Consider the following 22,819-nt stretch of genomic DNA (forward strand, 5'->3'; position numbering starts at 1 on the left):
GGGCTTACACCAAGTGAAACCTGCCAAACCTGTATATTTCTGTAAATCAGACACTTGTAGGATTCCAAGATGGTGTGACTTGTGTGAATGCCACAATGATTCCAAAATACCCTGCAAATGTCAAACTGTGGTTAAAGTCATATATTCTCCTCACAATTCTGTGAGGGAAGGCTCAGGAATCTCTAGGGATTGATAAATCTCTACGACCCAACATTCTCGCTTTTCTACTGATAAAAATGGTACACCCACTTGTATGGCTGGGATTATTGCTAGAGACAGGAAACGCCACAAAACACACCAAGGAAACATCAAGATTTTTTCTTTCAATTTCACCCATTCCAGCAATGTCAATACCTCTGATATTTGAGCTTGGGCTCGGCTGGCATCCAGGGAAGCCTACCAATCCTAAGCTTTTCTTAAAACTAGACACCCAGAGGAGTCCAAGGTGGTGTGACCTATGTAGATCCCATTACATTTTCTTACCCAATATGCCCTGCCAATGTTTTGGGTAAAGCCAGATGCCAGGACAGGCTGGCCCCATCCCTACTTTTTTTTTTAATCTGTACTTCGTGTCTAGTGGGATTTCTGTACCACCACCCCCAAAAAGGCCAAATGGGGAGTCAATTCCCCAATATCCCAGCATTCGCAGGGGTGGTCTGAAAGACTGTTGGGACTTTAGGGGTCAGCTCCAAATAATTTTTCAGAGTGCTATCTCCCCTTAATCTTCCCCCAAGAGGGCAGAACTACCGTTGGAGCTTTAGGGGTGGGAGGTATGGCCAGATACCTTGGTGGGCTCGTGGCCACCCTATTTTTTCTGGTCTCTAGGGGGCTTTCTGGGCTTTCACAGATGGGCAGGCTGGGGGTACCCCACTCAATCTGCCCTGGGGCACAGAGAGAAAATTGGAGTTTTTAGGGGTGGGTTACAGCCCAATACTTTGTTATAGCTATAAAACTCTCTGGCATCTAGCGGGCTTTCAACACCCACCCTCAAGGAGGGCAGTTTTGGGCTACCCCCCAATCTGCCCTCTTGTGAGCAAAAAGACGGTTGGGGAGGTTTAGGGGTGGGTTACAGCTCAATGCCTAAGCTGGCCAGTCCACACCCCATTTTGTTTTCATAAATGTAAAAATCAATAGTGTCTAGTATCCCTTCTGCCCCACAGCTGAGCACATTGCAGGTAAATTCCCAAATATGCCCTCCTAGAGAGGGAAGATTCAGGGTATATTCCTCAATCTGACCCCTGGGGGTCAGAAAGACTGTTAGTGCCTTTATGGGTGGGGCTACTAATAGGGTCTGATGGCAGGGTAGGCTGCACCCACTCCATAAAAATTCGAGGGTTCAGTGGCCTTTCTGCCTCCCCGAGTCGTAGACTGGGGTGAACCCCAAATTGCCCTGACTAGGAGCTCAGAAACACTGTATATGTCCATTTTGGGGGAGAGTATTAGGTCATGCATTGGGTGGCAGTTCCCTCCATTACAGACACCCTCGCTAGAAGGTGGATCCTTGCATAGGACCTGCCTTCCTGAAGCGATCCCCAAGTAGAGATTCACTAGGGAGAGGTACCATTGGAAAGGGGAGATACTACAACTTGGAGATTAGTTCTCAGGGGCCACTCACTAAACATCGATCATAGAGGAAAGCAGTCGAAGCCTAGAGGCTCTGGCTGCTTTCACTCTCAGTCTAGTAGATATCAGCACTGTGAGCACATTGGCAGCTTGAGATTTTGACAAAAAAATTAAATCCTTTGTATGCAAACACAAGAAGGATATTGTACATTCAGTACGAGGATGAGACATTCACATCCTCTGCACTGGTCGGCACCCTTGATCTCTGCAGATGTGCTGCAACCACAGCCATCACCTTGGTGATCACCCGAAGGGCGCTGGTAAGGCCAAAGGGGAGCATGACAAACTGAAAGTTCTCTTGGCCTACCATGAACCACAGGTAACGTTTGTAGGCAGGGAAGACACGGATGTGAAAATAGGTGTCCTGCAAGTCTAATGCTACCATCCAGTCTCCTGGGTCCACAACAAACAGAACTTGAGTATTTTGAGCTTCTCCTTCTTGAGGAAGAGATTGCGAAGGCGCAGTCCAGTGTCTGACGGAGGCCTCCGTCCTTCTTTGGCACCAGAAAGTAGCGACTACAACCTAATTCTGATGTCTGCACCTTCTCTATGACTCCCTTTGCCAGAGATGACATTTTCTGACAGAGTAAAAGAGGTTGTCCTCCATCAGCCTGTCATAAGTGGGTGGCATGGGTGGAGGGGTGGTCACAAAGGGGGCAGAATAACCCCTTTGACTATTTGTAAAACCCAATGGTTGGATGTTGTTGATCTCTAGTGGTGCAGGTAATGGGGTTTCCTGTCCCCTCACCACTGGACACCCATGATGACTAGACGGCAAACTAAAGGCTGCGACTGCCGAGGGGTGATGGACCAGCCAGACCTCTGGCTACCTCTTCCTTGTGGTCTATGGGAACCAAATCCTGAAAAGGTTGTGAAACATGCTGGCTGTTTAAAGCCTCTTCCATGGCCACAAAAGGGGCAGAAGGTGGACTGGGGTTGGTTAGGGGCCATGGAAAGACCCAAGGATCTTGCCGCTGCCCTGCTGTCCTAAAGGCACTCCATCACTGAGTCCGCCTTCTCTCCAAAAAAGTGGGAGCCATCAAAAGGCATATCCATGAGTGAGGCCTAGCCATCCCCTGAAAATCCACTGGTTCTCAACCAGGTGTGGTGCCTAAGGGCTGCAAGAAAGAGAGTACAGCTTAGACCTTCTCCAAGAACATAGGCAGCACTTCAGCAACCGAGTCTCAGATTGTACGGGAGTATCGGCCCAAGAGGCATGCAGTGTTTACTGACTGCAGTGCTAAGCTGGCAGAATAGAACATCCACTTCCCAAAACTATCAAGCCTCTTGGATTCTCTATCCAGTGGAGTGGCAGAGAACTTACCAGATTTGGCTTTGGAGGTGGAAGTCTGGACCACCAAACTCTCCGGGGGGGTGTGTGGGTGAGGAAATTGGGGTCCCCTGGGGCAGGGCTATGGTGGCAGGCAACTGTCCTCTGCACAGGATACCCTTTCCAAAGTATAGACCAAGCTCCAAGCAGGACGTTGGTGAGGGCTTTATTGAAAGGAAGAAGTGGTTTGGATGGGGTGACTCCTGGTTGAAGCACTTCCATCAACATATTTGTCTTGACTGCCACTGAGGGAAATTGAGGGTCTAAGACCTCAACTGCCCTTCTCACAACTTTAGTGAATAAGGGTCCCTCCTTAGCAGCCACAGTAGGGGGAGCGACCAGACCAGTATTTGGTGAGGGTGTCCAGTATACTGGTATCCACCAAATCCTCATTCTGGGTGTCCTCAGGGCCTTCTAAGGGCTGGCAACCATAATGATCCTCAGATCCATCCAATTTATCATCCAATCCCACAAGAATAAGGCACTGGCTCCTAACATGAGGGGTCTGCCACCTGTCAGAACTGGTATCAGATGACACTCATCTGCCTTTGAGTTGGAGTCATGAATGATGAATGGGATTGTGCCACTGATGGGTGTTGGTGGTGCCACTGATGGGCGTTGGTGGCACAGGGGGCATTGGCACTGGAGTGGGTCATGGGGAAGGTTGAGCTCACTCGACTAGCAACACTGCGGATCCATCACTGGATCCTAGGGGCTTGACTGGCACAGAGGACAGTCCCACTGACCGAAAACCAGTAGGGGACCGTCCTGAACCTGGCGGGCCCAAGGGTGCTCCAGAGGGGTCAAGATTCCAAAAGCTGAGGTGCATGTCCTAGATGAATTCCTTTGAGTGGGTGGAAGTCAATTTGACTCCCGGAAACTCATGGAGGCACGGAGACAGACAAGGCACAGGCTCCCCCACAGAGCTAGAGCTTGAGTACCGACAGCTCCACATCTTGCCTGAAGAATTGTGCAAGGAAGTCAAAGACCTCTTTGACGACTTCTTCTTGTGGGACTTAGTGGATTTTCCCTACAACTTCAAGTGGGATTATGAACACCGGGAGTGGCTCCACGAATGATCTCTGGGTCTTCCTCAAGAACAAGATCTAGAATGTCATAAGGTACTTCGGTGTTAGGCGGCGATTAGCTTGAGGGACCAGTCTCTCAGAGCCTTTGGGTGCACGATGTGGCAATCCTTGTATATCTTGGTGTTGTGATCATGTCCAGGCACCAAAGACAAACCAAGTGTGAGTCTGCCACGAACATATGATTGTGACAGGCACCGCATGGTTTGAAACCCACCTTTTAGGTGGACATCTTCATACCCAGGGACAAAGTCTCACAAAAATATTTTACAGCATGCTGAAATCAAATGGGGGTAGGTCTCTCCAGATCTGCACTACTGATGTGTAAAGAAAAGAACTGATATCAGCATGCTGAGGTGGAATAATACAGGCACCACACATGTAATTTCTGGTGCGGACGGTGCCAAGTGGATGATGTCACATACCGGCGTGCAGAGGCGCATCAAAAGTTTCTGGATCCAGTCTGATGCCTGGGGAATATTCTAAGGTAAAGAACCAGCGGCTAGAAGTCTCTATCTGACAAGATATACTGAGTCATGGACCCTGTTCTCGCACTTCTCAAAATTCCTATTTACTGTTTTGATAATGGAGGAGGAGCCACTGTTTAATGACTCTAGAAACATCCAAAGTTGACAATCTCTAGTGTGTCTCTACATGGTCTCAACTCCTCATTGCATATGCCGGCATAAAGGTCTGAGCCGATTAAATAAATTGATACTTCACCAGCACAGCTGCAAAAATGACAGTAGTTGGAGTGCTAGAAGGTAGCTCCAAAACATCTTCTAATATATGCGTTTATGCAACAGAAAGAAAGGATGTATTTACATAACCGCATAATTCAGGATCGTAAATTGAACCTGAGCTTTGTATACCTGAACAGCTGGAGAAATTGCTCTAACATTCATCGTTTAGGCAAAAAGGGGAGCTGTTCTAGGCCATTGGAGTCAACATTTGGATTGCGCAGACTCTTCATGCCATTTAGAATGAGATGTGAGCTTAGAAAATCTATGTCCAGAATCCTGTCAAGTGAATAACTAGAATGGTACAAGTTGTTTTTAAAGAGGGTTTAAAAGAGCTTCTCCCTCAGTAACTGAAAATGAAGTTGATGCATCACTCCATGTTTTCAGTTAAGTAATTTGCGTATAAAAATACATTTCAAAATTAAATCTCAGCACTGGAAACAAGATCCTCCTTCAGCACTGAACAAGGTGGCAAGCCTATTAATAATTGTCAGCACAGGGAGCATACCAACAACCCAACAGATGAAAATGCAAGGAAGTTAACAGACTGCTGTATCCAGCTGCAGTGTAGTGTGTCACTTACTTCTGTGAGTTACCCCCTCCAGGATGCAGATTTGGCATTTGATGCACGTGAAACACAGATTCAGCTCGAGTTTACATTGCGGAGAAGCTACAGTGAACAATGCGGTGAATTATGTGATGATGGGCAGCATTATTTGGACATATGCACTTCAAATTACAGGCACTATGCTCATCTGCTTTCTAAGAGTCAGACGTACAAAGTAAGAAGCACCATCCTAAGACTAGTTTAATACCTTGACAAGTAGAGTGAAAATGTATGGGCTCGTTTAGAGCCTGGCAGGTGGACAGCCAGTTTGTCGGTGTCGCATCGCGCGTGACTGGCGAATGATGACTCGGAGCCACTGCAGTTATGATCAACACCTTTATTTCTCACTCTCGTTCACACCATACCCTTCGCGCCTTTCTCCCCTCTATTTATAGCCTGCCCCTTCTAGTCACGGTGCGATCCATCTCGCTCCGACAGCAGGGGTAACTTTATGCCCACCACTTCCGCCTCCACGTAGTGGTGCAGTCCAGTTCCTGTGACAACACTACATCCCTCCCCAACGGGGAAGGGGAAGATTAAACTTGAACAAAAACAAACCATTGGAATAAGATGTTTCCTTAGCCTTTTTGGCCTTTTGAGGAGATGGGTTCTCTCCTATTCTGGAGGGTTCTCTGAGGTACATAAGTCACATGCATAGTCTGAGTATCGTTGGGAGGGGCCTGGGTTATGCCTTAACATGTACCTCCCGCTCCCCGACCGGTCCGACACCTGGATTTCCTCTGCACTCTGGTTGGGTGTTGTCGCTCCTGTGGGCTGGCTCCGCATTTGCTCCACTGTTGGGTGGGCTATATGGTGTTCTGAGGCACTTCCCGCTTCTCTGCTTGTGGACTCTGGGCTTGCGGTGTCCACGTCCAAACCTGCCTATTCGTCTGTGCTATCCTTGTCATTCTCAATGGATACTGCTTGGGGCAAATGTTTGAAGAATACCGCATTGCATGTTACTGTCTCTGGTCCTCACTGGGCTGTTATCATGGTGCCTTTCACTGCGGTCATGGTCCACGGCCGTGTCTCGAAAGGGAGACGGAATTTCCCTCCTGGGTGGCGATCCTTTACCAGGATGGTATCGCCTATTTGTACCGTTACCTCACGGGCTCTCTGTTTTTTGGAAGCATGGCGTTAGTGCTGGCTCTCCTTGCTGTTGACTTGTCTGGAGGCGGTGACCTCTCTGCCCACGATGCATGATGGGGGATGGCATCTGTCACTGCTCTCCTAAAACAGAGTTGGCTGGGGGTGGCTCCTGTGGTGGCGTGCGGGGTGACTCTGTATTCTCTCAAGAAGGCATATATCGCCCTTTCCGGGTTCTCACCTTCTGCCACAGCGATGCGAATGACTTTGTTTGGCGTTTTTACAAGCCTCTCCACTTCTCCATTTGCTTGTGGCCATCGCGGTGTGATGCGCCGATGTTTGGTGTTCGTTGACACTAGGAAATCCGCCCATTCGTGGCTGTTGAAAGGGGTCCCGTTATCTGTTTGCATCTCTCCGAAAAGTCCATTGGTGGCCATCAGTTTTTCAAACTTGGGGATGACTGTGTGGGCAGATGTTGAGTGTACCACCTCGACTTCCGGATAGCGTGAGTAGTCGTCCATCACTATGACCATGTATGAGCCATCGGGGAGACGACCAAAGTCTGCACTAACCCGTTGCCACAGTGCTGTGGGCCCTTGCTCTGTGAGAATCGGTGCTGGGGGGTCAGGGTTACCGCTGGCTTGGCATACCAGGCACCTTTTGACTGTGTCTTTCACCAGCTTGTCCAACCCTGGGAACCACACTTTGTCCCTGAGGTTGGCTTTTGACTTAACGATGCCTTGGTGTGCTCCATGTGCAAGAGATACTGTTCTGGCCGTCAGGCTAGATGGAATTACTAAACGGAGATCTCTCAACATGCAGCCCTCTTCGCTCACCGAGAGCTCCTGACGTATACTGAATAGCGCATGCAACCGGGCTTGGGCTTCTTGTGTTCGGAAAGTGTTCGGGCGTTGGAGGGACCTCCAGTTCCCTGTCCTGGTGGCTGCTATGGCCTTCTGTAGACACTCGTCATGGGCAGTTGCCGTGATGACTTCGCTGAGTGATATGGGCAGGGGTCTGGCGCGCTCTACCACCAGCCTCACGTATTCTTCTGTTTCCCGCGCTTCTTCCACTTCTTGGGGTGTGGCTGTGCCGGCATGTCGGACAGGAAGTCTGCTGGGTTCTTTGTGCCCGGTTGGTACTCCAGTGTGAAGTTGTACTCTTGGAGCTGAAGGATCCATTTCTCAGTCCTTGGTGGTGGCTTTGAGGATGAGCCTTTGAATAGCGGTAATAGGGGTTTGTGGTCGGTCACTACCGAGAACGGCTTTCGGTACAGGTAGAGATGGAAGTGACGGCACCCCCAGGGTATGGAAATGGCTTCTCGTTCAATTTGCGAGTACCGCTGCTCCGTTGGAGTGAGTGTGCGGCTGGCAAAAGCGATGGGGGCCCGCTCTCCGCAATCTTGTTTCTGTGCCAACACTGCTCCCAAGCCTGTGGGGCTGGCATCGACAACTAATTGTGAGTGGCGTTGCAGGTTAAAAAATGGCAGTGTGGTATCTGCGGAGAGTGCTCTTTTCGTGGCTTGGAATGCATTCTCTTGTTCCTCACCCCATTCCCATTGGCGATTTGCTTGTGTGAGCTGCCGTAGAGGCCCTGTGATGTCTGCCAGGTTTTGCATGAACCGACTGCAGTAAGTGACCATACCCAGGAAGCTCCTTACCCCTGATACTGAGGTGGGTGCTGGTGCTTCTTGTATGTCTCTGACTTTCAGGGGGTCTGGCCCGACTCCATTTTTTTTAGAAACGATACCCGAAGAAACAGATTTCTTGTTTCAGGAATTCACATTTGTCCCTGTGTAATGTTAGCCCTCTGTTCTGTAGCCTGGCAAACACGGCTCGCAACCTCTTCAAGTGTGTTTCAACGGTGGGGGCGTGGACCAGGATGTCATCGCTCACGTTGAGGACTCCGGGGAGCCCTTGCAGGACCTCTTTGATAAAATGCTGGAAGACCTCCGCCATGCTAAAGATGCCAAAATTGAGCCTTTTGCATCTCCACAGACCATTGTGGGTGAAAAACGTGGTTATGGGCCGTGACTCGGGGTGCAGCATGATTTGGTGGTATCCTGACCGGAGGTCCATTTTGGAGAACCAGTATGATCCTGATAGTTCACTGAGGATGTCATCTATTGGTGTTAAGTGTCTCTCTCTTTTGATCACCAGGTTGGGCATACGCATGTCGACGCAGATTCTGACGGCATCCAGTTGTTTGGGCTTCCGAGCGACTACGATGGGGGAGACCCACGGTGTTGGGCCTGATACTTTTTCGATGATTTCCGCCTGTTCCAAGAGGCGAAGTTCTTGCTCAACTTTGGGGCACAGATGAAATGCTACTCTGCGATGTCTGAGCGCTGTGTGGGTGACCTATTCATCAATATGTAGGCGTAGCGGAGGTCCTTTAAGTCACCCTATGCCCTCAAATAGCGTCTTGAACTCTTGCGTTAAGTCTTGTAGTGTATTTACATGGATGGCAAAAGCGAAGTGTACTAGGTTTAGATCTTGGGCAGTTCAGCAGCCAAGGAGGAATCCTGTGCCATCCTTGGAGACGTAGACTTTTGTGGCTGTTTCTGTGTTGTCATGGGCGATGTCAGTTGTGAAAACCCCTGCTATGTCTAGGGGTCGGCTGTTTCCAAACACAAATATCTGTATGTTCGTGGGTCGGAGCGCCGGTAACGGTTGTAGTAGCTTGTTATATATGTCCATGGCCATTAGGTTTATGGACGTGCCGGTGTCCACCAGTGCCGGTGTTGGAGAGCCTTTGACTATGACGGTGCATGAAGTAGGCGGCGGCCTCCGACAGCGTGGATTACGTGGATTTTGTGTTGGTCATTGTACAAGTCACTGTCTGAGTCTGGGTCCAACGTGGTTTCAACCATTTTGACGGTCTTCCTTGTGGTGTTGGTTGCTTGCTTAGGTGCGGATCTGCAGACTTTAGCAAAATGATTGAGTTTACCACATGCGCTGCACATTTTGCCCCAAGCTGGGTAGGTGGTCGGATGTGGTGGTGGGCTGCCGCACCACTTGCATGGTCTGCCTCTTAGCCTTCCTTTATAGTGTTCCCCTTTTTGTCATGGTGTGTCTGTTGTCACTGCGTTGGCTGCTTCTGCCTTTATCTGGGTTGTCGGTGCTTGTTCCATTTGGGCTGCTCGAGCCTGCGACAGTTCTTGGGAACGTCCTAGTGTGAAGATATCTTTCATCAGCATGTTGGGTTGTTGGAGAATGAGCTCTCGAAGTATTGATGAGGAGCATCCTTGGATAAATTGTGCTCGGATTTCGTCCTCTTCGTCGGGCAGAGTGCAGGTGCTGGCTAGTTCCTTCAGCCTGGCGCAAAGGACGTCGACGGACTCATATGTTTTTGTCAGGCTTGGCGTAATAGGAACCTTTCATAGTCAGGGTTGGCGTATGGCTCGAAATGCACAGTTATCGCACCTTTTAATGTTTCGTATGTGCGTGGCCGCGCTTCTGTGACTGACTTGAACACTTTGTGGATATCTGCTCCACCAATGTGGAGAAGAAGAGGTCTGCGGCATTCCTGTTGGACGTCTAGGGCTTCAAAATATGTCTCAAGGCGTTCCACCCAGACTTTCCACCTCGCCGCTTGGGTGGGGGGTGCGCCTGTGATGGTGAAAGGTTCTAGTGGTGGTACGCCGGCCATTGTGAAAAGTTTTCGGTTGGAGTGAGAAAATGAGTGTGGTCGTGTGGTCCCGAGGATGCAGGACACGTTTATTTTGAGTACTTGTGTCTTTGATTGGAGGGCAGAGGGACTCCTGCAAGGATAGGGCTTTAACTTTGTGTGCCTCCCTTGTGGGTCAGGTTATTTGCTGTTTGTGGGAATGAGGAAAAGGCAAAAGAGATAAAGACTTTGCTTACTAGGTGTCTTTTTAGGGTTTCCTTTGTCCGTTTTGCTTGCCTTTCTTTTTTTTTCTTTTCCAGGTTCACGGTACTGGAGCTGGCGTGTGTAGGACTTGCCCTGCAGACCGTGTGTTTCTGTGAGCCAGTCCTGCTTTTGTTTTTTTTTTCTTTTCACAAACATTGTATGCCGCCCAGGGCAGCCTAGCGGGGTGAATGCCTCCGATCGGGGTGGGGCACTTCCTCGTTGCCAGCCGCGCTCGCAATGAGTAGCGCGTGGTTCTGCAGGGAGGGGGTGGGCTCCTGGAGCGCGTCCGCCCGCCGGCTGCTCCTCGCTTTGGAGCTGTGACTCCGGATGGGGCTGGCAGCAAACTCGGTGCCGGCATCTATCCCGCGCACCACCTTTCAGAGGAGCCTGCTACGTGGAGCCTGCCGCAACCAGGGACAGACGGTCGGGCGTCCACCTGCAGGTAGGCAAACCTCGCGGAGCGTGTGTTTTTTCCCGCCGTGTGTCGGGGCCCCGGGCTGGTGCACCGCGGTCACGGGTGGTGTCACTACCGTTTGTGGTAGGCCCACCTCTCGTCGCCAATTGTCGGGTCGCGTGTGACCGGCGAATGACGACTCGAAGCCACTGCAGTTATGATCGACACCTTTATTTCTCACTCTCGGTCACACCATACCCTTCGCGCCTTTCTCCCCTCTATTTATAGCCTGCCCCTTCTAGTCACGGTGCGATCCATCTCGATCAGACAGCAGGGGTAACTTTATGCCCACCACTTCCGCCTCCGCGTAGTGGTGCAGTCCAGTTCCTATGACGACACTACAGTTGGGTCAGGAAAGGATATTAAACAATCACTATTCACCTGGTAGAGAACTTTGGGATGAACGTGTATCCACCACATAGGCAGATGCACCTTCATCACAACTCAGTAATAAGCAGGCCTCAATGTTTTTAGCCCTTTCTGCATTTTCGCCAAGTAGTGAAGGTCTATGTTATTCCAAAGTTGGGTGAAATCCATGACTTTTGCATGCATTTTAGATGCAAAAAGCTTACCTCTAACATTCAGATACAAAAACCTATCTCACCTGTCAGTAAGACCTCTGTATAACGTATGAAGGCTATGTTCCATCCGGCTCTGAACCTGTGGCAAGCAGATTACACATTGAACTCAGCATGGCCATTAACCTGTTAATTTATTTTACAACATCTGAAAGATTCTGACAAGAAAGGCAAAGTGTGCAGAGAGTGCACGACGCATGAGATTTTAAAATAGAAGTAATCGTATTTGCAGCTATTACTTGAAGAAGTGTAGCTTAGTCAGTTAGTAAAGCAGTAACGCTTCTGTTTTCTCTGTAAGCTTCTGTTGAGAAACAAAATGAACAAGAAAAAAAGAATGATGTTAACAGTTATCGAATAAACTACTGTTCACCAAAGTAGAAAAGGGTGACGAAAGCCTTTAGGACTAATTTGCCTTACACACTTAGGCTCATATTTACACTTTTTTAGCACCGCATTTGCACCGCTTTTTGATGCAAAAACGGTGCAAACGTACAAAATACAATTGTATTTTGCAAGGTTGCGCCGATTTTGCATACAAAAAATGGCACAAATGCAGGGCTAAAAAAGTATAATAAATATGGGCCTTAGTGATGATTAGCCCAAATGTTAATGTAGAGCTACAGGTGAACAAAATGCATATTTGGGTCAGTCAGTGCAACAGTCCTTTGTGACCATTCTACAAAATATTTGAACAGCTTCGACTGTTCCCTTCAAAATATGAGTTTTAGATGCTTTTGGAAAACTGACTGCCAAACGCATAATAAATGGCAAGAGTTGGCCACAATTATTGGCAAATTGAACAAGCATTTGCAATGCAACGGGTCCCGCATTTCCTCGAGTTAGAGCTATTAGCGTTGTAAACTCCTAACCGGACTTACAAGAAAAAAAACACAGCGCGATAGCTCTATGTAAAATGCAACGCGATTGCGCTGAAATTGAAAACAGAAAAATTGAGCGTGACTGCGCTATGTAAACCCCAGCACGATCGCGCTGCGTGAAAAATAAAAAGATAAAGTAGTCCGGAAACCATGCTGAAAACATCGAGCCTCGAATGGTTTCAGTAGTTTACCGGTGCTGTGTAGGTGGGCTAAACACCAAAAGAGGCATGACGTATGCATGCCTTTCACAAATGAAAGCAAGTGGATTTTAAAAGGCAAGCCCACGAACCAATGAAAGTGACTGATGTGACATGGGCGTGGTTAGAAGCCCATGCGCTCGCCCATAAAAATGGCGATTTCACAGTATCTTCAATGTGATGAAGAAATATAAGTGGTGAGACAACAACATTTTAAATGTAAGAATGACAGTGGTTTGAACATTTTTTTGTCAAATGTTTAATAAAAGGAAAAGCAGCGATATAGGATACGTTAAATTAACCTACATTTAAAAAGGGCAAGCAAATACTTACTGTTGCGCTTTTTGGGCCCATTCCTCAGCATTGGATCGCTCTTCTCTAAATGCCATTTCTAAATCTCTGTACTTTTTCCGGAATTTATCTAATTTACTTTTTGCTTCTGTTCTTTCTGTTTGCAAAGTTTTTTCCAATTCTTCAGTACGCAACTTAAAAGTAAGGAAAGGGAAAAGTGACAAACCATTTCAAATAATCTATATGATCTCAAAAGAAAATAAAGTAAAAGTTATTCGTAATACTACTTCTCATAAAGGGAAATCTTCATTACAGTGTTCTCTGTGGAAAGGAGTTTGGGAATGTCCCAAAACCTACTTTTGTGGGTGTTCCAAAATTCTAAGGCAAACCACTCCTTGCAATGCCTAATTGCCACCCCTTGAATGGGATTTACTACAGCAGACTTATCCGCACTAGTGGTGGGGAAATGCACAATAGTAAATAGACTGCACTCGACATGAATCCTTCAGTAAACTGTTGGCACAAAAGAGGTAATTTCAGTAATACATTTACATTTATGCTTGCAACCGAATTGACATTTGTGAATAAGGATTTATAAGTGGGATACAGAAATAGTTAAAATGATGTCATGGTTAAAAAGCAAAGCCTATAGAGCACACTCATTGCTAGCTGCATACCCTTTGGTGACTTCTATTGCATTGCTTATGACTTCATACTTTTACACTATCAACCTTACCGTGCCAGTGTTTTTGAAGTTTGTTTCTTAACCAGACGTTTTTCAGGGATTTTATAAAATAAATGTTCCTGATTGATGAGCAAAGGAAACCATAACTTAAAAGTTTTTCTCAGTGATTTTTTTAAATGATATATCACGTTTTATATTTCATTATTTCCAAGAGTTGGTTTGATCAACTCCTGCTCCATATGGCAGCCTGATCTGCAGCAAGGCCGTCAGTCCAACCTCCTCTGCAGTCTGCTGCAGACCCTTCAAGCAGCTGCAAGATCTGGCGTGCACAGTTGCCATGTTTTTTTAGGTTCATGGACCTTAGTCAGGGACCGTGGACCGTGTGGGAAAATGCTGGTTCTGTGGACTTGCACCAAAGTGCAAGGACCCAGGAACAAAAATGCATTTTAAAAGTTTGGGGGCTTAGTTGGACTCCTTTGGGCCTGCTGCATTATCTTGTAGGTCAGAGATGCTACCACTTCCTCCTTATGCCCCCGTCCATTCTTTTTGATGACAAGTCCTGCATTGGAAAATGACTACATGGGCAGTTGGGCATAGGGCCTAGACAGAGGCTGGTATCGCCTGTTGGCTGCAAAAGCATTTTAGGTCAGCGTCTGGCCAAAGATCTCAATCTGCACATGGCCTGGCAAAATGATTGACAGAAGTCAGGAAATATGCCCTTGAAAAGTCAGTGTTATTGATATTTTGATATGTACTGTGGCTCTTGAGAAAAACAAAAACTGTAGTGTTGAGCTATAGAATTTGTTCAGTTACTGAAATTCTATCCTTTTGTAATTTTGTTTTTTGGAATTCAATTACTATTAAAAAATAATAAATATACAAAGATGGAGGTGACTAATCCAAGAAGGCTAAGAGAAAATATTCTATTTTGTATCTTCAAACATAGGCTCTAAATAAAGCCTTAATATTTTGGTCATGAAGAGGACCAGGAACAGTCGTGGCTCGCTACACGGTGAAGGGGGTGGCGTGGGTAAGGAGGATTTTCATTAATTTAAAAAAAAATAAGTACCTGCCTCGCTTCCTTGCCGTGCTGCCACTCCTTCTTCCTGGTCACAGGTGACACAGGATCCCAGCCTGCCCTGCTGCCAATCCTAACGCTGCAAGAAAGCAGTGTTAAGATTGGCTGGAATGTCCTGGCTTGGCGCTCCCAGGCAAACTGGGAGCCTGTGCATACTTTCTACTGCCCAGCAACACAGTGCCGGGCTGGAGAGAGCACAGTGTGCGTGTGTGTTTGACTGGCCCAATACAGCTGGCCAAACATTCATGTGTACTGTGCACTCCCCCTCGTAGCTGTCATTCTGAATGCCTCGCCTCTTTAACAATGAAACAATAATAAACATATTTTATTGTGAAAGGTTTGCAGCAGCAGCTGCTGGCAGGGGGAGCAATGCTCCTCTGCCATAGCAGAGGAGCTGCGGCTGACCAGGAAACAGTTCTTGAGGATCCTGTTCCAGTGGGCATGGGGCCACAGTTCTCAGCGCCAACCTGCACACGATTATATGGGACAGAAAAGGGCTGGAAATATCTCCAGAGTGTTGGTGCCACCTGGCAGAAAGTTGCAAACTTGTTGGGAGCGCTCTGTGGAAAGACATCTTGCTTGTGAACTAAAGTTCCAAAATACTTGAACTTTCATGTTATTTGCAGATGGCAGTGGCAGTCTTGAGTTACTTTTGTTGTGTTTCATGGCTTCCTTGCTAGGCAATCTAGTTGCTATGCTGCTGCCAGGGTTCTTGCTTCATGGATTCATGTTTGTAGAACTTACCTTTTGCGAGTTGCCGAGGTCAATACAATTGAAGAGATGTTTTCTTGAAGTCAACATACTTGGAAAACAAAGTTTTAACTAGCCTGTTTAGAGATTTGAACTCTTGAAATGATTTGTTCAGGCATTAATACCAGTGCCCTTTGAGACACTAGGAAGCATCTGAACTTAAATGCTTTTGTGAAGCAACAATATAGGAATTCTTTCGACAATACACCATTTACTTGTCAGTAGTATCAAGGTTATAATGAAAGAAACAACTATTCCAGAAGATACATCTGTGGAAAGTCATAGGTCCTGATCTCACATATTGGGGGTAGTACAGCCAGCATTATAATGGTCACATATGTGTATTGTTGTATTCAGTGTCAGGAAAAGTCTACTTCAAGATTTAAAAAAAGACACAGAGGTTTTTAAAACGCACGTCCTTTTGAAGACGGGAAAGGTTAATGATTAATTGCTAAATATTTCTTTAGCCATTCCAATCTTTAACTGTAACTGTCTGAGCCCAATGGAATGACGATGAACTCAGTGACATCCGGAGTCTCTATTTGCTCTCATTCAATTTTCATTTCCCTTCTTCTGTCTTTTGTCTCACATATCATATGGTGCGGTCAGTAGTGGTTGTGGTGAAAAACGGAAAATTACATAATTCCCACTGGATGCACGGTACGATCCATGACAGTGACATTGCCTGATAATTCATATTGTTGTCTATAGGCGTATCTTACCCTATAACCTACTCATTTTTGTTTTTCTTCCTCATAAAGTCTTTGGAAACTGATTCACTTTTTGAGATGACAATGTGTCCAATATTGTTGGTTATCTGAAATGCTAATAAAGAAATTTGGAAAAAAACCAACTGGTAGATATTTCAGAACAGGAGCAAAAGCCTTCTGAACCGAACCATTACAAATGTCAAGGACACAAAAACAAGAAGATGATAAGGTCATTATCATCAAGGAGACTTAAGTAGAAACACCTAAAAACAATCTGCGTGGGATAGTTTTACTCACTTACCTATGGAAAAAAACTGAATGTTCAGAAAGGCCAATGTTGGAGAAGTGCAAAGCATTTGTTGTACTCACAGTATCAATCACGCAGCTCACACATTCCACGGAATAACTCAAGAACAATTTTAAAAAATATGTCTGCATACATTTTAAGACCAAAATTATAAAAATTGGAGATATGGATTTTTGAGGCTTAATAAAAATAGACTTTTATGCGTAATTACACACCATAAGAATCAATGGAAAGTCACCTTCAAAATACATATAAAATGGCACAGTTGAGTTACCAATTTCTTCTTTTGCAAGTTGGTCAAGGTCATCAGTGAGCACATTGTGCCAGCTGGAGAAGTTCAGGTGGCTCCTAGTTCCGGCAACAGCAGCAATGGAATGTCTGTGGGTCTGGTGCAGGGCCGTTGCAGGGGGCCACGTGGAAAAGCAATGCACAGGTAAGTTTAGAGGTGTTTCCTTGGGGTCCCCTTGAAGTGTTGAGGTCCCAAGGGGTGAGGGACCCTTAGGACATAGCAGGTTCTTCATTGCAGGGCACAGAGCGGCCAGATGCTGAGCGAACTGGTGAGCCAGGAGCTGTGCACAAAGATGCCCTTGAGATATGGAGTTAATTCACTTTAAGGGTAGCTTGCAGGACAATGGGTGGCACTCTGGTGGGAGGTCCAGGGTGTTCTTGAAGTCCCTTTACCGGATCTTCCTCCTGGTTCTTTTTCAGTCCCGGGTGGACTTGATTTCTTGGACTTGTTCTGACGTTAGCTAACCAGTACACAGGGTATTAGTAAGGTTCGGTCACTGTAGAACACAATGACACCAAACTTGGCACACTTTCAGGATTTGTCCTTGTGGTCGTTGGTATGTTGTTGGGTCTGGGTGTGACTCCTGGTTCGAGAGTTAGCAGCCAGTCAGTGAAGTGATCCTCACTGGGTTGCTGGTTCCTTCTTAATTGCAGAGTGGTACCTCCACTCTAGAGGGAGTTCTTGGGCAATTGGTGAAGCCTTGAAGTCCTCTGGGTTTCTTGTGGTCAGTCCAGTTGTCCAGCAGGGGCGATTGTCTGTTCTTGGGTGCAGCAGGCAGGGTTTGGCGCCTTTTCTTTGCGCATCAGGTCCACAGTTCTCGTGCATACGTTCTTCTTTGTGCTGGTCTTATTTGTGTCCTTAGAATCTGATTTCTTGGTCTAGGGATGCCAACTAAGTACTGAATTTAGTGGGCATTTCTAGGGGGAACCTGGTAGTGTCCAATGGGATACTTACCTTTGGGTGGCTACACCCACTATAGTGACCACTTCCTGTGGGAAGGGTCACTTCCCTAACCCTGATTAGCTATTTTCCTTCCATCCAAGATGGAGGAAAGTGAAATGAAGTGTCCACCTCGCAGGCAACACTATAGGTGTTGGCCATGCCAGGTTGGGCAACTCCTCCTACCCTTTGTGTGCTTTCCGCCTTTGCTCCTGCCAAAATTTGGGGTTTGCGAAGGGGCCGACCATCTGCTGCTAGCAGCAGGCCTAGGGGTAAAGTTTCAAAGGCGGTAAGTCCTTTGAAACTCACCGCCAGGACAGTGCACATTCCTGAGGAAGGAGGTGTTAGCTCCTCCACCCAGGAAGGGCATTGTTATACAAACCAGAGAGACAGGGCTCTCCTCCAAGGTTTGTAGATTGGGTGTCTGGAGTTGGGAGGCTGGAGCGAACCTGTCAGCAACCATGCCATGGTAGTAATCTTTTGCTGGGGGCACTGCTAAGGTGACCCCTGGGTAGATTTAGGGATAAATCCAAAACTGGTACCAGTTTGGATTTATTGTTCTGAGTTGTTTGATACAAACGACCCAGGGTTCAAAGCAACCATCATGTAGCTTGGAAACTTATATTAACCAGTGTCCAGCATGTGTATTAAAATGGCTGCTCTCTTCACTCACTATGTCCCAGGTTTGGCAGGGACACAATGGGAGCATATTGCTCATGCAGCTAGGCCCTCACATATAATATGGTGCACCCTGCCTTAGGGCTGTAAGGCCTGCTGGAGGAGTGTCTTACCCATAGTAAATGCAGTGTATAGTGGACAGGGCACACAGGCACTGTGCCATGTTGAGTGCGTGTGTTTTCGGTTTGCACCCAGACACTCAGCCTGCAATGGCAGTGCTGGGTGCATCTGGATGCATGGCTCTAGAGGGTGGCATAATCAGTGCTGCTGCCCTCAGGGGCCTACCCATGGTACCCAATGCCCTAGGTACCTAAGTACCCATTTACTAGGGATCTATAGTGGTAGTTAAGGGTGTATACAGTTGTGCCAATGCATCACAACAGTTTTAGGGAAAGAGCTCTGGCCCAGGGAACCTGGTTAACAGGAGCCCTGTGCACTACAACTTCTAGGCTACATCAGACAAAAAAGCAGGGGCTAACCATATCAAACAGAGGCCTTATCTCACACTCGCTGAACATAATCATAAGTTACATCAGTTATTGTTTTTTTTTTTGCAAAAACTTTTATGTGCAGTATTGAAGTGCCCACAGACCAAAAAGTGTATTAGAAAAAAGAACATGCAGAAATAAAGTAAAAATACACAGTCTTTTTTTAAGAACCATCCAATCAAAAATATAACTATTTCATTGTTAATTTCTCTCTCATATTATCTTCTAACTGCTCTAAAGTTCCAGGGGGCATATTTATGAGCCCCTAGCGCCACCTGGTGCCACATTTGGGTCATTCTTTTTTACGCTAATGTGGCCCAACGATGCTGAAATCCCCGCGCCATATTTACAGACTGGCGCAATGCATGCATTGTGCCAATCTGTAACCCTTTGCGCTACATTATGCCTGCGGCAGGCATAATGTATGCAAAGGGGGCGTTGTCCCGTTAGGGGGGGCCAAAGAAATGGCGCAAGGAAATCAATGAAATTTCCTTGCGCCATTTTTTTGGGCATTTTTGACGCCTGCTCAGAGCAGGCATTACAAGGGGGCTTCCATTATTTATAGTGGGCTGCTATGTCCTCTGCAGGTGTAGCACCAACATTTTGGAGCTTCTCCTGCAAAGTACATCAATATTGTCATGAAAAATTATGCTATTGCCCCCTACCCTGTGCCATGGTGTGCTGTATTTTAAATACGGCACACACATGGTGGTGATAGTTTCTAGGAATCTAATACATTTTGAAAGTAGGGTAATTAAAGAAGCAGGTGTAACAGGTGACGGATTATAGAAATTAGGTGTATAGTACTGCCACAGAAGAGATCCTGCTGACAATCCCAGCTAAACAAGGCAGCTTGTTGCACAACAGTATATCGTTAGCAGAAGTATGTAGGAATATTGATAGCAAACATATTGTTCCACAGACATATAGGTCCTCATTACAACCCTGGCGGTCGGTGGAATAGTGGAGGTATTACTGCCAACAGGCTGGTGGTACCTACCTCCACTATTATGACATTGGCAATTTGGCCAAAGCCAAACCGCCAATGTACCAGACCGACCGCCACTAGGCTGCCCATGTCATTATGACCCCGCCCACTGCCATGGTTTCAGTGGTTTCGGTACCGCCACTGAAACCATGGCGGTAGGCACTATCCTTCCTGGCACTGATAGGGGTCTCCTACCGCCCCCCTCCCAGAATCCTCCCCGCCTTCCCCCTCCCTCTCCCGACCCCCCACACATTTACACACATGCACACACATACATACACACCCATACATACACGCATACACCCATTCACCCACTCATTCAAACATTCATACACACTCACAGCAACACTCATGAACATACATCGAGGCACACACGCAATCTCATGACACAACATGCACATACACTCACACCCACTCATGCACACACTCATTACATACACATGCACGCATTCACACACAGTCTCACACACACACCCCCACTCACAAATACAATACCCCGTACCCCCCTCTCCTATCGGAGAACCCAACTTACCTGCTTGCAGGGGGCCCTCCGGCAGGAGGAGGCGCTGCTGCCAGCAGCAGCGTCCGCCAGCAAAACACCGCCAGGCCGTATCATGGAACATGATATGGTAGGCATTGTTTTGCTGGTGTGGTGCTGCTGCTGGCAGCAGCGCCCCCTTACCACTGTCTGCTGCCATGACCATTGACGGAATTCCGCCAGCCTTCTGGCAGTATTCCGTCTATGGTCATAATGGCATGGGCGGTCGGTAGACATGGCGATGTTATGTTGGCAGCCATCGCCGTGGCGGTAGGTGGCATTTGCTACCAATCTCATAATGGGGGCCATTGTGTCCTAAGTATCGAATACAAAAATGTAATTCTATTGGGTGTAACTACAATGGGGTGATTTTTTGTAAGCAATATTTAGGATATGATATTTCTGTCATAAAATATTTTGGTGATATTAATCTTGTATCATACCACTAAACCTCCTGTGGCACCATCATAAGATGTGCACAGTGGAAGGCTGAGAGTAACAGTGGTTGGATGCATGGTAGGCTGAGTGTAGGGTCTGCTCACAGGGTAGGTCTGGCAGCCAACCCCTGATGGGCAAGGCCTTGGGCTGTGTGCAGTAGGAGTTTATTTCACAGCAGGTTGGAAATCATTGACTATAAATACAGTTTACTGAAATGTACAGTACCATAAAAACTCAGGAAAGCGCTGAAATTTTTTTGGGGGAAAGTTATGGTTCCTTCTGTTCACAAAGCTTATGTTTAAAAACCAGTTATAGTTGATTGATACAAACCGAAATCTGCAAACCACCGAATGTAGCCAGTTATGGTCAGGTAAGCATACAGTAACTCATGCCGCTGCCTTGAATTACTCACAAATACACATTCTTACAAACCTCATACATTATGAAAATAATTTACTTTAGTTCTTACATTTGAATGGTGTGCATCTGCAGCGCAGTCCCAGCCCCAAAGGACCCCTTTCCAAAGATTTAGAGTTTGGTGAACTGATGACTCGTCACAAACACAGAGGATATCCCGCCCACCCTACTACAAGTACCTTAGGATATAGGGCCTCATTCTGACCCTGGCGGACGGCGGAGGCCGTCCGCCAGGGTACCGCCGCTGAATGACCGCACCGCGGTCAAAAGACCGCGGCGGCCATTCAGACATTTCCTCTGGGCCGGCGGGCGCTCTCCAAAAGAGCGCCCGCCGGCCCAGAGGAAATGCCCCTGCAACGAGGACGCCGGCTGAGAATTGAGCCGGCGTAGTTGCAGGGGTGCGACGGGTGCAGTTGCACCCGTCGCGTATTTCAGTGTCTGCTTAGCAGACACTGAAATACTTTTCGGGGCCCTCTTACGGGGGCCCCTGCCGTGCCCATGCCATTGGCATGGGCACGGCAGGGGCCCCCAGGGGCCCCGCGGCACCCCCTACCGCCATCCTGTTCCTGGCGGGTGAACCGCCAGGAACAGGATGGCGGTAGGGGGTGTCAGAATCCCCCATGGCGGCGCAGCAAGCTGCGCCGCCATGGGGGATTCTAAGGGCAGCGGTAAACCGGCGGGAGACCGCCGGTTTGCCTCTTCTGACCGCGGCCGAACCGCCGCGGTCAGAATGCCCTGCGGGGCACCGCCGGCCTGTCGTCGGTGCTCCCGCCGACCCTGGCCCCGGCGGCTTTGACCGCCGGGGTCAGAATGACCCCCATAATGTCCTTGTAATAAGGCAAATAGGGTATTTGTCACTTTTGTGATGGAGTAGTCTGTCCACCAAACTGAAAATCAGGCCCTAAAAGAAGATATGTGCAGGTTACAGAAGCAAAAGTTATGATGAAATGTGTCTTAAACTCGTTGTGAGCAAGAAGGCAGTTGAAAGTAAAAAGACATTCAGAAGGTGAGGTTAAACTCTGGGGAGGGATTTGCTTCACAATATGAGTAAAAGAATGTGCTTGCGCTGTCGACCTGAGGTATAGACTGCAAGGAAGGGCTAGGTCTTATATGAGACAAATGATAAACAGCAGTTTGAAATTCTTTCTTGATGTACTCTGTTAATGAGTCAGGGGCTGATGAGCTCAGTCAAAAATACTGAGGTGTGCTTTAGCTACAAAGCTAGCATTACTTCACCATTAACCATGATAATTTCTTTGCTGTTGCTTTCTGCTGTTTTTATAGGTGTACACAATGACATACATGAAGGCTGACATTTTTTTCCAGTGTTTATTGTTTGTGAGTTTCAATGGTGTTTTCGCAGAGTTTTCCAAATCTTTTGAAATCAGTACTTATCTGTGTTTATTCACCTGTCTAACCTCATAAATACAAAAAGAACAGATGATGAACGGAATATTGAACGATGTGAAACATTCACCCCCAGTCACAGATCTGGGCCTAACTCAAAAATAGACAAAAACTGTGTTTTTGAGGTGTTTATAGAACAATTGTTCTGCAGTGGTCATTATAAGGCATATAAAGCACATATTTCATTAGTGGAAAAGGAATGAACGGTACGTAGTGTGTTCCCACTTGCAGTGTGCAGTTGGGTGTCATCTGCATAGAGATGGTATGCAATTCTGGCCTTTTTCAAGATGGCAGCAAGAGGTTCTAAGTGGAGGTTGAACAAGACAGGGGACAAGATTAATAATTGGGGGGTTCCTTGTGGGGCT

Source organism: Pleurodeles waltl, chromosome 1_2 (genome assembly GCF_031143425.1).
Source record: "Pleurodeles waltl isolate 20211129_DDA chromosome 1_2, aPleWal1.hap1.20221129, whole genome shotgun sequence".
NCBI classification, from domain to species: domain Eukaryota; kingdom Metazoa; phylum Chordata; class Amphibia; order Caudata; family Salamandridae; genus Pleurodeles; species Pleurodeles waltl.